The sequence below is a fragment of the Myotis yumanensis genome, unplaced genomic scaffold (assembly GCF_028538775.1).
Source record: "Myotis yumanensis isolate MYYU_CA2020_CCGP unplaced genomic scaffold, mMyoYum1.0.hap1 SCAF_3, whole genome shotgun sequence".
NCBI classification, from domain to species: Eukaryota; Metazoa; Chordata; class Mammalia; order Chiroptera; family Vespertilionidae; genus Myotis; species Myotis yumanensis.
The window spans coordinates 93972758-93985460 of NW_027223754.1; the positions used below are offsets into that span (position 1 = coordinate 93972758).

Below are 12703 nucleotides of genomic sequence, written 5' to 3' on the forward strand. Positions count from 1 at the left end.
AGTTTCCTGGGGTCCCAAGGCCCAGGGGAAAAATAGATCGGGAGCAGCAAATGGAGAATGCCTGGCAGAACATGCAGAAGACTTAGCAATGTGCTGAGCACATAGCTGGCATCCTATATAATAAAAGCCTAGGTGGTGTCATGCCCTCACGCGATGCCCTCCAGAGACGCCGTCAAAAGATGGCCATGTGCACAGCGAAGGTGGGGTCCAGTGGCTGCTCCTCCCATTGAGGCCTGGGGGTCCTGTGGTGGAGGAGGCCAGTCCTGGCATCTCCGTCGCCTCTTGCAGAGGAGGCAGGTCATGGCAGGGGAGGGCAGTTGTGGGTGATCAGGCTGGCAGGGGAGGGCAGTTGTGGGCAATCAGACTGGCAGGGGAGGGCAGTTGTGGGCAATCAGGCTGGCAGGGGAGGGCAGTTGTGGGTGATCAGGCCAGCAGGGGAGCAGTTGTGGGTGATCAGGCCAGCAGGGGAGCAGTTAGGGGTGATCAGGCCAGCAGGGGAGCAGTTAGGCATCAATCAGGCCAGCAGGGGAGCAGTTAGGGGACAATCAGGCTGGCAGGCAGGCAAGTGGTTTAGGCCCACAGGGATTGGGTCTAAACCGGCAGTTGGACATCCCCTGAGGGGTCCCAGATTGGAGAGGGTGCATGCTTGGTTGAAGGACACCCCTCCCCCCACACAAATTTCATGCACCAGGCCTCTGGTTAACAAATAAAAAAGAATGAATGAAAAAAGTCAAGAAACATGAAAAAAATCTTAAAAGTTGCTTGTGTTTATTGATGTTTTCACAGTTAACTTTACCTCTGACAAAGAAATTCACATTTGCTAAAGAGAATTTTTCTCTCTATAACCGATTTTTCAACAAGGGCTCAGTATCCAAAGATCGGCTGTCCTTCCTCTCTCCTAAAAGATGAGCATAATGGGAAGAATAGTGTTTTGTTCACCAAGCCAGAAACATTGATAGCTCTGCCTCAAAGCACTTTATCTGTTTGGCCAGCAATTACAACCTAACTTAGGACTAATGACACAGTTACACTGATAACTGCTGTTACTGTTTTCATTCTTTAACTTGCCAACAAGATCCTTTGGTCTTTTATCTTTTGGTCCCTTTTCTCCAAACCCCAAGCTTTCCTCCACTCAGGTCTCCCAGTACCTTTCTGGACAACCCAATCCTACTAAGAACTCTTTGAAATATTCTTACCCAACAAGAGCGGAGAAGTGGAAATTCTGACACTCCGAAGCAGAGGATATTGTGAACAAGCTCACTAGTTGTTTGTGTTGGGTTTTGCTAAATAATAGGCTGGATTTGATGCCAGTAAAAATTTGGGGAGCATAGTTTTTGATGTTTACTCATATATAGTTTCTCATTCTGCCCATAAGTTAAATGACCTTTTCCAGGAATCAAATTCATTTATTGTTTCTTTTCTACAATTGTGTTTTTTTATGTCAGAAACTCATAGAAGTTTCAAATTTAAAGGAGATTTAGAAATCATTTTGCCTAACCTCCTTGCACACCATCAACACCTTGGAGACCTTGGGATTCAACTATCTTGAAACCTTTCAGTGACAGGAAGCTTTCTGACACTAATGCCAACAGCACTTTTTGTGTGTGCTTTGAGCCAGGTATAGTGTTTGCCAGCATTATCTCAGTTAGTGCTCACAACTCTCTGAGGTAGCTACAATTATTGAGCCTAATTTACAAATCAGGAAACCAAGCACAGAGAAGTAAATTCTCTAATGATACACAGCTAAACTGCTGTGTTTTAGGGGTGGTAGAGCCAGGAGCAGAGTCCAGGTTTTTTTTTTTTTTAATCTTTATTGTTCAGATTTTTACAGTTGTTCCTCTTTTTCCCCCTCATAGCTCCCCTCCACCCGGTTCCCACTACAACCTCTGCCCTTACCCACCCCCCACTGTCCTCATCCATAGGTGTACGATTTTTGTCCAGTCTCTTCCTGTACCCCCACACCCCTTTCCCCCTGAGAATTGTCAGTCCACTCCCTTTCTATGCCCCTGATTCTATTATATTCACCCGTTTATTCTGTTCATCAAATTATTTATTCACTTGATTTTTAGATTCACTTATTGATAGATATGTATTTGTTGTTCATAATTTTTATCTTTACCTTTTTCTTCTTCTTCCTCTTCTTAAAGAATACCTTTCAGCATTTCATATAATACTGGTTTGGTTGTGATGAACTCTAGCTTTTTCTTATCTGTGAAACTCTTTATCTGACCTTCAATTCTGAATGATAGCTTTGCTGGGTAAAGTAATCTTGGTTGTAGGTTCTTGGTATTCATCACTTTGAATATTTCTTGTCACTCCCTTCTGGCCTGCATAGTTTCTACTGAGAAATCAGCTGACAATTGTATGGGTACTCCCTTGTAAGTAACTGTTTTTCTCTTGTTGCTTTTAAGATTCTCTCGTTGTCTTTTGCTCTTGGCATTTTAATTATGATGTGTCTTGGTGTGGTCCTCTTTGGATTCCTTTTGTTTAGGGTTCTCTGCGCTTCCTGGACTTGTAAGTCTATTTCTTCCACCAGGTAGGGGAAGTTTTCTGTCATTATTTCTTCAAATAGGTTTTCTATATCTTGCTCTCTCTCTTCTTCTGGCACCCCTATAATTCGGATGTTGGTTCGCTTGAAGTTGTCCCAGAGGCTCCTTACACTATCTTCATATTTTGGGATTCTTTTTTCTTTTTGCTTTTCCAGTTGGGTGTTTTTTACTTCTTTGTACTTCAAATCTTTGACTTGATTCTTGTGATCCTCTAGTCTGCTGTTGGAACTCTGCATAATATCCTTTATTTCAGTCAGTGTATGTGTAATTTCTAGTTGGTCCTTTTTCATATCCTCGAGGGTCTTACTAAATTTATTGGCGGTTTCTAGAAAATTCTTGAAAAACCTTATAACCGTGGTTTTGAACTCTATATCAAGTAGTTTGCTTTCCTCCATTTCTGTCATTTGTGACCTGTTTCTTTGTCTCCGCATTTTGGCTGCTTCCCTGTGTTGATAGAGTGGCTTTCTGTGCTAGGTGTCCTATAGGGCCCAGTGGGTCATCCTCCCCAATTACCTGAGGTGGACACTGTTGGTGCACCCCTTTGTGGGCTGTGTGCACAGTCTTGTAGTTAAGCCTTGATTGTTGTTGGTATCACTGGGAGGAATTGACCTCCAGGCCAATTGGCTGTGAGAATCAGCTGTGTCTACAGTGAGAGAACTTCTGTGCTAGAGACCCCCTTATGGGGCAAGACTTGGTTCAGTGGGGCTTTGATGCTCACTGAGTCTGCCCCCTGAGTGTGCCCCTTATGGATCTGAGGAGTTGTAATCTGGATGGTCCCACTCTGACCACTGGGTACACTGGCACTTGGATCTCTAAGGAGGTGCTAATTTAGCCTCTGCCTGAGACTACCCAGAAGGAGCTATGGAGAGATCTGCAGATTCCTCTTCTTTGTTTGGGATTTGGAAGTGCCCAAATGAGACCAAGCTGTAAAGCAATGCAAGCTGCTGTGGGGCCTTGGACCTTCTTTTGGATGTTCTGGGTCTCTCTGATCTAGCTGCAGTTTGTTAGGTAATTTTATTTTATTTTTTTAAGCCTACAGCACCCAGTATTCCCAGGTGGTCTCCCATCCAAGTACTAACCAGGCCTGACCCTGCTTAGCTTCCGAGATCAGACGAGATCGGGCGCATTCAGGGTGGTATGGCCATAGACTGTTAGGTAATTTTAGATTACAAAGGGCCAGGTCATTAGTATGCAAAAGCCTCTGTGCACAGCTGGGTGGGGCTGAGTCTCAGGAAATCAACAGGACAGAGCAAACAGCTATGGCTGATCCTCAGTCCTACCCTAAGAGGCCCAGGGTCCCAGTGTCCCGCGGTAATTGCTGCATGCACCTCTGAGAGAAAGCCGCCCTCGAGTTCTGCCCGATACCAGACAGTCCAGTTTCTCCCCTTATGAGTCTGGGACCCAGAGACTCGCCCGGAACTGGAGTTCAGGGCCGTCAGGAGCTTGTGTCTCCCTCCCGATTGAAAAAGACAACCGGGTCCTCAGTTGCCAGCCCTTTCTGCGTTTGCCTCTGTACCTCTGCACTTTACTTCCACACCTCCTCTGAGTCTCAGTGTGCTTTTCTCTTTCCTTCTAGTTGTAGAATTTCCACTCAGCCAGCCTTCCTGTGGTTCTGGATGATGTCCGTTTTGTCTTTTAGTTGTATTTTTGAAGCGTTTGTGTGAGGCAGCAATTTCAGGTGTTTACCTATGTGGCCATCTTGGTTTCTCCACTCCAGTTTTTGTTTTGATTTGGTTTGGTCCTTTTGTTAATCCTCACCCAAGGATATATATTTTTTTCTATTGATTTTTCAGACAATGGAAGGGAGGGAGGGAAAGAGGGAGAGAGAAAGAGAGAGAAACACTGATGTGAAAGAGACACATAGATTGGTTGTCTCCTGCATGTGCCTGATTGTGTCTGGGATCAAACCTGCCACCTAGGTACATGTCCTTGACCAGGAATCAAACCCAAGGCTCTTTAGTGTAAGGGCTGTTGCTTTAACCGCTGAGACACACTGGCCAGGGCTAGAGCCCAGTTCTTTTTACTTTAGGCCCCGGGCTTCTTCTGCTACACTATGCTATAGACAGGCAAAAGATGAAACAAGGAGATATCATCCTAGCCTCATTTCCACACTACTTCCTGTCCTGTTTCAGTGCATCATGGCCTCCTGAACTGTTGCATTTAGGAGGTTCAGTCTTCCTAACAAACTTGTCCCATGCTTACTCCTCAAATCTGAATCCCAATGAGGAATTCTGTCTCCATCAACTTTACACATGATCTGAGCCCAAACTAGTACTGGCCCTGCTTGTTCAGCAGTGTTCCTGGAACTGGATCTTAGGGGCAATGAGCAGATCAGATAGAAGGCAAGCTAGAGCCTTCATCATTATACAGTGGTGCAATGATGCTTCTATTTGGTCCACAGAATGCCAAACAACTGCTTCCAAATATCCAGATGATTGGCGTCATGTAGAACAAAACTTTGGTTCATTGGCCAAATATTTTGTTGTCATCCAATCAATCAACACATGCTATAATGTTTTGGCATCCTACAGACACTATATTTTCTTAGAAATTATTAGATTTTATTATTTCAGCTTTCAAAAAGTATCCCACAACAAAAGCTCCCAATACTAATTTCCAGTGCAAAAATCTTTTCAAGCTGCTCACCAATCTGACAAAGAGAAAAAAGTCCAGGAATCAAACCCAAGGCTCTTTAGCCACATTTTGCAAACTCTTTAATCAGCTGAACACATATGCATCAAAGTCCAACATGTTCAATTGAGTTATGAGATTAAAAAGAAAATGTTTGTCTTTCTTGGTATGATGAAGCCCAAACTAATGTAAACAAGACATGTTTTAACCTCCTTTACTCTCTTTATTTTACTTTATTATTTTTAATTGAGGTATAATTGATATATAACATTGTATTCATATCAGGTGTACAACATAATGATTCAGTATTTGTATACATTACAAAATGATCATAATAAGTGTAGTTAACATTTGTCACCATACATAGTTACAAAATTTTTTTCTCTTGTAATGAGAACTTTTAAGATTTACTGTCTTAACTTTCCAATGTCTTTCGTTTTCTATCCTGTACTTGACATAGTCTATCCATTGAAAATTATTTCACCATTATTTCTAATTGTTTTCTCTTACCAATCTACCTGAAAACACATTTTCCAGATAATTAGCCATGAGTTCACTCCAGTGAACAAGCTCTCTAAGCTTTCTCTCCAGAACTGGTGATAGCTTTTTATTCCTTGGTAGATCCTAGATACATCCTAAGCGTTTTTACTCCCTATGGGAGCCATCAACTTACTGCTACACAAGTTATTTATAGTATCTACTTAGATTTCAGCTATCACTATGTTTTTCAGACTCTGTGCTAAGTGCTTTAAAGACATAACTCATTTAATTCTTGCAAGCAGACTTTTTGGTATATACCATTGAGCACCAATTTGCAAATGAGGAAACTGCATCTTAGAGAGAATCATCAGTTTTCTCAAGGTCATACAGCTACTGGACATCAGAGCTGGGTCCCTGAACCCTAGCCTAACTGCCTCCAGAGCCCATGTGCTTAACCCCCTCACTCTTCTCCTGCTTTCAAAGTGATCATCCTCAAACACAGGTTGGAATCCGTTAGCCCAGAGCACAAGGCCCCTTCTAGGATGGCCTTTACCAGTCTTCAGGCATCCTGTCCTATTGTTCCTATCAGGCACCCTGAGGTTCAGGCCCACAAACTGCAAGCCTTCCCCTCAAGTACCATACTTTTTTTTACTCCTCCCTACATTTGCACACCCTGCTCTCCTCACACGGAATATTGTACATGTCCAAAATAACAGTGTACATGCCCATCTTTCCATGGGAAAATTCCCACTCATCCAGCAAAACACACTCAAAAGTTAACTCCTCCCTGAAGTCCACTTGACCCCATCCTGGCTTCCCTCTTCTTCCAGAACCACCTTTCTTGGTTACAGGACCTAACATATTTATTGTCTTTGGAGGGCTGGTCACATGCTTTGAAGTAATCTGTTTGCTTGTGTGGCTCTCTCCCCAGCCCAGGAGCTTCCTGAGGATGGAACTGATTTCATCTCTGTGTCTCTAAGGTCATGGTACAGTAGGCTTTCAATCAGTGTTTATTAAATAAGATGACCTAAACGTGCACAAGTTGTGAAGATGTGTGAGAGATTACTAACATTTAACACCTTTGTGGATTTCAAAATATTCTTATGTTGTGCCTCTACAGGTTTCTTAGGATGGTGCTCAATTCTTTTCTTCACGATCCTCTGTGCAGAGAGTTTCTGCTTTTTCCTTCTGTGTGGACTGTGAAATTAGCCTTTAATGAAAGAGAGAGACACACACACAGAGAGACAGAGAGCTCTTACTCTCTGCATCTCAATCCCAAAGTCCCAGGGAAGGACTCCATTGACACAATTCTGACACAGGACGATTACTACCAATAATCACATTATTCTAAGAAGCTGCTCCCATAATAACCATTTCATTGGGAGGAAGAGAGAGTTCCATTAAATAAGAGTGGGTGTGAGGTGCCAAGCAAAGCAAACAACAGGTATCTGCAACAGTCCACTAACAGGAATAGTTGAAAAACAATCTTTTACTGGAGTTAGCAAAACCTTGTTTATGCAGTCATCCCTCTCAAAGTTTTGGAGATTTTAATAAAAGCCTCTTAAAAACCAAAAGGTCACCAAAACTCAGAGAAATTCCTTTCTAAAAGAGGCATTGCAGGTCCTGATGGATGAGATATTCGGGAGCATAAAAACCTTCTTCGAGTCTGCAAGCTACCCCATCTAGGGAGCTGTAAAGGTCCTTTACTCATAAAGCCAGAGAGCTCTGCTTATTGACATTGATACTTGTGCCACTGGCAGAAGTTACTAGGCAGTTAGGTTCTAAAAGTAAAATCTGTCAGCACCAACAAATGCAAAGCAAATGGCATCTAGAAGTGCTGTTAGCACTGGCTCACTCAAGTAATCATCCTGTGGCACCAGGCTCTGTATTCGAGAATGGATTACTTAATCTTTGTCTTTCTTCCCACAACTGGACAAATAAATAACAATAAATAACTAAGCCATCTGTTAGGATAATCAAGTAAAATAAAATGTAAAAAGCCTGAAGTTATACAAATGTTATTTACTTGTGTTACTTTGGGGGGGAAATGGAAAATTTAAAAGGGAATGATAAGTTTTGAGTTGGGTAAATTTTTTTTATTCAAGTTTAATTTCTGTTAGTGTTGTCTGTGTTTAAAATTACATTTTAAGCAGCCTTTCCTTAAAATGAAAGAAATGAAGTTCTGTCTCTCTTCCCTCACAGACATCCTTAGCCTGGGTAGTTAGTGTGTGGCAGCTATGGGATTCTTGTCCCTTTCCCTGAGTCCTAAGGAGTTCTGTTAGTCTTCATAAAGTCCTGAGCCTGGTGAAGATACTGGAACATAAAATTGCCCAAATGTTAAAATGGACTTAAAATTACTGCATTTTAAATAGATATGGGAGCCTGGAGTAGGACACAAGTGGGCAAGTGGGCACAATTCCCATTTTTTCCTCTGTCCACCATCTATTTGCCCATCTCCTGGTGTCTTACCCAGTCTTCCTCTGGGAGATCTCCTCCCCTTCTCAATCAACATATTCCAGGTGGAGATGCACTGGAGCGGGTTATCCAGGTTTAAACCAATCAGCAGATCTGTCAAGAACTACAAAGGCTCTGAGATTTTACTCTACTTAAGAGAAATCAAGAAAGCCTGCTACCATATCATGGATGCTGACAGAGAACATAAGATTACTTGATAAAAACACAGGCACAAATGTATTATTCATAGCAGAAGCAGTCACCAAAGTGTCAGCATATTTTCACTGGTCTCCTAAGCTTCAATTCCACAGGGTGACAAAAAGGGCCATATGACACCTACACACGTAGTGGGTTGTGTTACGGCAGATAAACTTATTGCTGAGGGCCCAGTACATTTGAGCAAGCAGGGAACAATTTGTCAGCAATAAGTCAGCCTTTTTACCCTTGTTCCCCTCATGCAAGCTATAGTCAAACTATGGGGCAGTGACCTACTCAGTTGCCTATGGACTAGCTGCTCAGGAGAAGGACAGGCCTTGCAGCCTGGCATACCCAGCAGGTACGTGTAAGACCACAGGGCCATGCATCTCCTAACAGGATCATATTTTCTCAGGGATGTGCATATGACCCAACCAGAACTACTGAGACAAAATAAAACCTTTGAAGCTTTTGTTTCAGATTATAGGCATCTTATTTCCCACCCCACCTCCACCTCAGAGGAGAATCTAGAAGAGTCATTTTCTGACCAATTAGAGAAAAGCTTGTGTGAGACTGGAGTGTATTCAAAGAAAGCAGATTAAGAAATGATGAAATCAGGAAAATTGATTCTAATGTCATTATTTGAACCCCTGTATAAAGCCAGGCTTAAAACCAAGCCATCTACCTCCAGAATTTCTATTTATGGAAGGCAATTAGGGTACAGTTTTCTGTCATTTGCCACCAATAGAGTTCTAATAGACACAAATATTGGAATAAATCTGCATTAGTCAGGGTTCTCCAGAGAAATAGAACCAAGAGGATAAATACAGAGATAGAACTGATTTTTGGATAGATAGATACAGACTGAGAGAGGGGGGAGATTTATTATAAAGAATTAACTCGGGGGCTCCAGTGGCGCAATCGGTTAGCGCGCGGTACTTATAAAGAATTAACTCACATGGAGGCTGACAAGTCCCAAGATTTTTAGTTAACAATCTGAAGGCCTCAGAACCAGGAAAACTGAGGGCGTAAATTCTAGTGTGAAGGCCAGGAGGCTTGAGACCCAGGAAGAGCTAATCTTTCAGTTAGAGTGTAAAGGCAGGGAAAAGCCAATGTCCCAGCTCAAGGCTGTCAGTCTCTTACTCACAGAAAGGTCAGCTTTATTGTCCTCTTCAGGCCTTCAACTGATTGCACGAGGCCCACCCACCTCAGGGAAGGCAATCAGATTTATTCAGTCTACTGATCTCATCCAGAAACACCCCGACAGAAACACTCAGAATAGTGTTTGACTAAATGTCTCAGCACCTTGTGGCCCAGTCAAAGTGACACATTAAATTAATAAACCAACACTTTTACTATTAAATTACATTCATTAAGTGCTGTGAATGTCCTTAAGTCTTTTCTCTGGTGAATGTTTAAAGTTTTTAACTAATTTAACTTCACAAATTTTATTCTTCCAGACTCTTTGATGGATCATTTGTTGATTCATTTCATCCAAGGTTTTGTTAGAGGTTTTAAGAACTTAAAACTGTATTTTCAGAGTTGTGCTATTTCTTAGACTAAACTGAATTTACTGGGCAAAACTTTTCTCCGTTATAAGTGCTGTTCCCTCATAAACACTTCTCCTTTTCCTGAAATAAAAATGGGGGAAAAGAGGAGAGAGAGAATTTTTCAAGATAAAATCTGTTTGGACTTTCTCATGCTATTTCAAGTTCACAATTCTGTCTATTTGATATCCATTTTACATGCCTGGTGTTCATCACAATGATTACCCATTTAATTACATTTTAGCTGAAACAGCCAGATAGAATTTCAGTGAGACTGAGGGAAGACTAAGCCTCACTTCCAGGCTTTTCCTTGTATTTCTCTGTGTTAAATTTGCAGGCAGACTTTAATACAGAGGCTGTAAAGTAGAGATTTGGCCTTCAAATGTGTCAGGTACATTAAAAAAATGACTTGATTTCATTTTCATTCTACACTTAAGTGTTCATACATGATTCATCCAAATACCCCCCCCCCCCTTTTTTTAGGAACTTCTTCTCATGGAGGCCCACAATCCATCATGCAGGAGACCAGTCAGCAAAGAAGGAAAGCATGTGAATGAAATCTAATTCACAGTGGAGGTTAGATTTCTTTTCATTCTTGTCCAGTGCTCTCTACCTTGGCTATAGAATGGCAACTCCTGGCCTCTTCAAAAGGTGCTGGGGAATTGCTCCAGCCTTTTAGGCCTCTTAGAGAAGTGGGAGGAAAGTTTTCTCTCACTGGCACCTCATGACAGTAGAGAGTGACCAGTATGAATAGTGAGATGATGGCTCGAGTTCTCTTATCTGCCAACAAGCAGAGAAGGTCTCCTTTCCATTTTTTCTCCCTTGTTAAGCCCAATGGAGAGCTCCCTCCCTTCCACAAAGGAAGCCCTGAGTTCCCGCTTTTCAACTTGTGACTGGCAGATTTGTCAGGGAGAATTGGAAGTTTGAGTTCGGACTTGGGTCAAGCCACAGTCTCTAAACCACCAGGTGTACCTGAAATATAGCTGATACAGTATTGCAACTAAGTCTGGCTTCTGTGTCTTTTAAAAATTGGTTCAGAATCTAGAGACAGTCTCGGTAATAGGTACGGTCAGCACTTTTCAAACCCAAAACATACACCAAGGGCTTGAAAGAACTGGCAGAGTTAAGTGGGTTACTGTAAAATCATGATACCAAGTTCCTAAGAATATATGTGCTTAGAAAACTAAAGCAATATGGCACGTAGGGACCTTTTTATCTCTTCCATTCTTTTTCACATCCATTGTTTGATATGTTTATATAAGGCAGTTCTAGTTGCAAGATATTGTGGACAGCATAAATTGCAGTATTTTAGTCACGAGATAAACATTTAAATTCCAGCTTCTGAGGTGCAATCATAAATGATTAAACAAAAAACATAGTTCATACTTGCAAAGTAAATGATTTATTTTTGTTACTATCAAGGTAATGAATATAATGACCTCTATTAAAAAATAGTTTCTTGATGATATAAAAGAAGACTTGAATAAGTGGATAAATAGCGTATTCCTGCAAATAGGAAAGGCCTGTACTCAGAAAACTACAGGATGTTGAAAAAAGAAATAGGAGAAGATATAAACAAGTGGAAGAATATATCATGTTCATGGATTGGTAGAATCCATACTATCAAAAACAATCTATAGATTCAATGTGATCCCTATTAAAACACCAACAGCATATTTCCCAGTTCTAGAAAAAATACTCCAAAATTCATATGGAACCAGAAAGAACCCACATAGCCACAGCAATCTTGAGAAAGAAGAACAAAATTGGAGGGATCACAATACTGAATATCAAATTATACTGCAAAGCCACTGTAATCAAAATAGCCTGATACTGGCACAAGAACAGGCATATAGATCAACGGAACAGAACAGAGAACCAAGAAATTGACCCAAGACATTATGCTCAATTTATATTTGACAAAGGAAGCAAGAGCATACAATGCAGTAAAGACAGTCTCTTCAATAAATGCGTTGAGAAATTTGGAATGGTACATGCAAAAAAATGAAACTAGACCACCAACTTACACCATACACAAGTGTAAACTCAGAAAGGATAAAAGACTTAAAAATGTTAATTATGAAACCATAAAAATCCTAGAAGAAATCATAAGCAGCAAAATATCAGACATTTCACGTAATAGAATTTTCACAAGTACATCTTCTAGGGCAAAAGAAAAAAAGGAAAAATAAACAGATGGGACTACATCAAAGTAAAAAGCACAGCAAAGGAAACCAGCATCAAAATGAAAAGGGAACCAACTATATTGGAGAACATATTTTCAATGATACATCTGATAAGGGGTTAATTTCCAAAATATATATAGTACTCAGACAACTCCATAAAAGGAAGACTAACAATCCAATAAAAAAAAATAGGCAGAAGACCTGAATAGGCACTTCTCTAAAGAATGTAAATATGACCTAGAGACATATGAAAAATGCTCAACATCACTAATCATCAGAGAGATGCAAATAAAAACAGCAATGAGGTACTACCTCACATATGCCAGATTTGCTATCATCAATAAATCAGCAAACAACATGTGCTGGTGAGGATGTGGAGAAAAAAAAACCCTTGTACATTGTTGGTGGGAATATAGATTTGTATAACCACTATTAAAAACAGTGTGGAGTTTCCTCAAAACATTAAAATTGGAACTGCCATTTGACCCAGTGACCCCACTTCTAACAATATATCCTAAGAAGCCTGAACACCAATCAGAAAGAATGCATGTATCTCTATGTTCATAGCAACACTATTTATAAGATCTGGAAACAGCCCAAGTGCCCATCAGTAGACGAGTGGATATAAAAACTATGGTACATTTACACAACGGAATACTAT

The 12703-nt window shown here is 41.0% G+C and overlaps 1 non-coding gene across 1 annotated transcript; it reads right to left on the reverse strand.

Moving 5' to 3' along the window:
- Window positions 1-3579: 3579 nt before the first annotated feature.
- On the reverse strand, window positions 3580-3698 carry LOC139007700 (5S ribosomal RNA). Its single transcript, XR_011470881.1, has one exon. It is a non-coding gene; the product is annotated as a 5S ribosomal RNA (ribosomal RNA).
- Window positions 3699-12703: the final 9005 nt, after the last annotated feature.